This window comes from Numida meleagris, chromosome 17 (genome assembly GCF_002078875.1).
Source record: "Numida meleagris isolate 19003 breed g44 Domestic line chromosome 17, NumMel1.0, whole genome shotgun sequence".
Taxonomy (NCBI): domain Eukaryota; kingdom Metazoa; phylum Chordata; class Aves; order Galliformes; family Numididae; genus Numida; species Numida meleagris.
Window position 1 is genome coordinate 6314018 of NC_034425.1, and position 5194 is coordinate 6319211.

Here is a 5194-nt window from a genome sequence, read left to right on the forward strand (position 1 = left end):
AACAGCAGTAATGCTATGCTGTTAAGTATGCCTTTGTCTCTTGAGCAGTTTTGGGGAATGCTCCAAGTGGAAAGACGAGCAAAGATGGATCCCAGCTCCCTAACTCTTATAAAGAGTCTTTATCAGGCTGACTACGTGAAAAGAGACTTCTGACAGCTCAAGTGGTCTTATAAGTGCTGAAAATAGGTAATTTTCCAAATGTATTTCCCCATCTAAGGCAGTAGATCTGTTTAAACAGCTGAAGGTATAAAGAGCTTGCAAATAGAATGTGAAGTTTGCAGATATCTATGGCTGAAGGTTAGAAGACAATAACAGAAACAAGAATAGAGCCGTATTCTAACCCTACAGATCCAAGTGGCTTAAACTGCAGAGCTACGATCAGAATAGTGATGTGGGGTTCTGTCCTGGTTGACCCAATATCAATTGCTTTCACCTCTGGAGCATGCTGTTGGCATAATACTTAATACTTTTTTGTTTCCTGAGCAGTCAGAGCTTAGGGAAGGAAAGGAGCCGTGGAAGTGCGAAATATCAGCGTTACTGTAAATTGCAGAGGGGAAGCACACTGTCATTTACACGTAAAGCAAATTGGAGCTGTGCGCTGACTGCCTGGTGGGTGGCGAGAGCCGTGCTGAGATCTACAGCCTCCTGGAAAATAAAACCCCGCGCGCTCAAACTTCACGTTTCTCCGCAGCCCTGAACAATCAGGCAGGGTGGAGGCTGCTTTCAAACTGGCATAAATCTTTCTTCCCTCTGCTTGAATCTCACGCTGATAGGAGTAAGTTTTCTTATCGGCCGCTGATGGTAAGAAACAAGGATCTTGATAAAGTTGTTTATTCCAGTTAGGTACTGGCATGAAGTGAGAAAACACACTGGGAGGCCAGATGTTCAGCAGTTGGCCACTGCAGGCTCGGGAGCAGGAAAAACGATTTTCCCTCCATTTCCCTGGCTTGGATTTGCATGTTATTGTTTCGTACAGCACCTCTGGTTTTCCTTTTGACAGAGCGCGGCAGAGTTTCTTCTCTTGTGCGTGTTCCTCCCAGACTTCTGTGGGTGCTGCATTTTCACAGCAGGTTTTGAACACCATCAACACACAAATGATAAATACTCGTCGGGATTCGGGAAAGCTTTCAGCTGACTATAATGAATAGGATTTAAGCACATGTTTAGTAATCCGTTTGGCCACATCAGTAACCACCAATCTCATATAGGACAGTGCTGACAGCTCGGCTATTAGGTAACTTGTATCTCCTATATATCAGATAAATCTCCTGGCACTTGCAATTCCCTGGACAATAATTGTGCTGGAATGGGTGATTAAGTTTCTTTAAGTCCCTATGAGTGGTTTGAGCATAGTTGGCAGCGTGGGTCAATGGAAACTTGCTTGCAGGGAGCTAGGCTCTGCTCAGATGCACCAAATTCATCTTTCATCCATGGAGAGTTTCAATCCCAGAATAGAAGGACAGCATTTGTGGATGACTTTGTTCTTTTCGGACTTGGGTGATTTTTTTTTCAATTAATGATATTTCATTAGAGGCTAGATAGAGGAGAAGAACACAATATGAAAACGTTCTTTGATCTTGATCAAATGTTTGCTCTATTCAATAGCTAATTAAAAAAAAAATGAGCAGAGCAGCGTAGCCTCATCCATCTGCAAATTGTTTGTAGTCTACAAACACAATAGGAGAAAATCAAATGTCTACATAATCTTCTCTTTTTAACCTTTCAATAAGGAAGTTTTTCCACTCCAGCCATACCTGCAGCAATTAATAACCGTGCCGTGGGTACATCTCCGCAGATAGCATAGATACCTTTTGAGGTCAGCCCATTGTACGCAACATCAAAATATTAGAAAGCACTTCATTAACCAATCTGAAATGAAAGCATTCAATCTTAATCCTGTCATCAAGGCTGCCTAATTAAAGGAATGGGCAGATTTATGAAGCTACTATTTTTAACAAAAGCCCCGGCACATTCAGTGCCTTGGACTCTGTGTGGCGGAAGTGATGTCAGCGGTTGCCTGAGCGAACATGAATTATGTTTACAATATCCCAGGAGAACTTTTGTATTTTTCAACTCCCACAGAAAACTATCATACTTAGCTTCAAATAGAAAACCTCAGGCACGGCTCCAAGTGATTTACACAAGCTGAAGCTGCAGCTTTATTTTTCTTTCATATTTCATCGTGCAATATCTCTTCCTGATTCCTTTTATTGTCATAAAAGCCGGATCTTTTGCAAGTCCAGTTTAAACCAGAGGAATTTATCCCCTACCCAATCAGATCAGAAGAAATTTGAGAGGTTTATAGTGAGTCATTAGTTGTATCCCATGTTTGTGGTGGGTAATGGTGGTGGCATTTGCCCAAGTGAGGTTGGAGACTTGAGTATGGATGTTGTAGGACACCTGTAAACATAGAAAGAGTAAATTCAGAATGTAACAGGGGACTTGCGGAGTTCATCCAGGAGGCAGCAGTCCCTCCTTGGCCCACTGGCACTGCTGGAAGAGTTGCTGCCTCTCCCACGTCATAGAGCCATGGCACATTTTTGAGAAAATTCCTCATTAGCAACTCATTTATACAACGAGGGATCTCCGGGAGCACCTGTGGAAGAGCCTCAGCCTCTTCTTTCTACCTTCTTTTTAAAATTGTCCTCTTGTAGATGCTGCTGGGGGAAAGCTTTGAAAATGCAGCCATCCTCCAATGAGCGGTAGAAACATTTTTGAATCTAAAGGGCAAAAACAGCCCCAAAAAATCTTAGACCAAAAAAAAAAAAAAAAACAACCATCTAACCCAAAATCAAAGGAAAGAAACTGTTAATGCAATTTATAGAGAACAAAAACTGAAGCTCAAAGTGCCTTCAGTATTTTGTTCTTACCATGTATTGATGAAAACCTTTTAGCGCTATCCCTATATTTAGCATTGTAATAAATGTTCTGCATCCCCACGCTGCCATCACTGCTCATTTAAAAGCCTAATAGCTTAATTTATGACAAGTTTTCTTTCTGATGCCACTGTTTTCATTCTCATGAATTATAGATCCAGCTCTGTGTACAAGTTTGGTAGCAGAGAAAAAGTAGTAAGTTCTTCTTGTGAAGAGAGAAAATAAGACAGAAAACAAATTATTGATTTGAAAAAAAAAACCTTTTCTGGGTCTTGGCTTGGAAGGAGGCTCCTCAAACCTCTTCAAATCCCAGGTTCTGCTTCACTCAGACTGACTTTAGCAGGAACTTGAATTCTTACAGCAGACCAAAGAGCAGGATAAATGACGATCACAGCACTAAGTGGGCCAAATCCCTATTCTCTTGTATAGCAGGGTGACCCCTCACTTTCCTGTAATCTATCACAACCTCTCCCAAACGAAATATTCCTTTTCAAATCCTGGCTTGGACACCATCCCAACCTGTAGTTTAACATGTTTTACTACTATTGACCAGCATTTCACTCCTCTATCTGGACTGCTCCTTCCAGGGGTCCCCAATTAGCAAGAAATAGCATTCCTTCTCCTGAATTCCTTCCCTCCTACGATAGCTTATGTTGGTACAAGTGTGCAGATTTTTATGTGTTGTAAACCAATGCAACATGGGGCGCATGCTCAAAATATAGAGAAAGAATAAACTATTGAATTCATTTTTTCCTTCTAAGATTGGAGAGCAAAAATGCTGTCAGTTATCTAACTATCTTTACTTGTCATAGATCTGCATTTTCATGAGATATTTCACTCACTTCAAAATTAAATTTGTGAATGGCAATTTTTTGTTTAGCTATATACATCTGTACCTCCTAATTTTCTCCTCTTACACATGGGATCTTGCCAAATGGTGCTTTTTCTCTTCCATATCTCCAAATCCATATCCTCCTTTTCTCATTAGCTGACAGGCTGTTAAGTCGTTATTCTGGCAATTTCTTTTGCAAACTCTTCATTCCAGAAGGAAGGAATGCAAAGGCCAGCTAGTCAAACATATCTTTGCAAATACTTTAGGCTTCTTTTCCTCTTGTTAAAGCATCCTAAAATAAATACATTCTGCACCTACAGTCTGAAAAACTTTTACGAGGCAATGCTTTCATAGAAAGAAATAAATCACAGTGGAGATAATGCAAACCAAGAACATTGTATATACAATTGAACTTCAGAGGTATGAAGGTCTGGCAGATGTGACCAAGATACTATTTTCTAATTGTTTCTTCACACTGAAACCATCTTCTTCGTCAAATCCTGAGGTACTTACGGGAATGTAGTCTATCCCAGTATCTGTTTCTGACAAGAGTAACTTTGCCATGTTGACTTTCTGCGTAAATCCCCTCAATAAGATATGGAAAGTTTTACATCTTTTCTTGCTATTAAGCTATATATGTGCTGCCACTGCTAAGGCAGCAGAATTATCTCTATTGATTGACAAAAAATATGATGGAGAGAGGAAAAAAGAAGGGACTGAAAACAGCTTTGAAAACTAAAATATACAAGAAAATGCCAACTAGTGTAGAACATGGCAAGATTCCTCAGATTACATTATGTGGATCAATATGGTTCTTTATTTCTTTCTCAGTAGCAAATGTTGTGAGCTTGTTCCTGTTTCAGTGGTAAATTGCATTTGTTGAGAACGTGTTACCTTCCTCAGCAGTGAGTGATCTCTAGGAGCTGTGACTTGCGTAGACATTTCAGCATTGCTAGAGATGCCAGGCAAACTGAGAGGTCTGAAGCTGCTGCCATTCACTTCTCTCCAACATGCGTTGATGACACTGGTATGCTGCTATTAGTTCTGTGGGCCACAGGACAGTTTCAAATATTGACTGATTCATGTTTCTTAAAATTGAACTTTTTCAGAGGTAGAAATGCTCACAGTATTTCACCAGCTCCATATGAAGGAAAGAAAGCCTAACAACTGTATTTCTAAAAGAGACAGAGGCATTTGGTCTATAGAAGCCTCCCAGAACTCTTTCATGGAAGACCAAAGCTGTGCTCGAAGTCACCCTGCAGCTCTGCAGAGGCAGCTGTGAAAGTGAGAGCCCCACTCCCAGCTGGGAACATCCCCTCTGTGAGCACATCTAACCCCTCTGCCGTGTCCCCAAGGAGCCCAGCTGGGCCCATGGCACCTTCTCAGCTTGGACCCAGCCACGTTCACCCACCAACTCTGTCCGAGGAGCTGGTTGTTATTAGCTTGGCAGTATGTGCCTACAGGAGACAATGAATGGCTGGAGAAC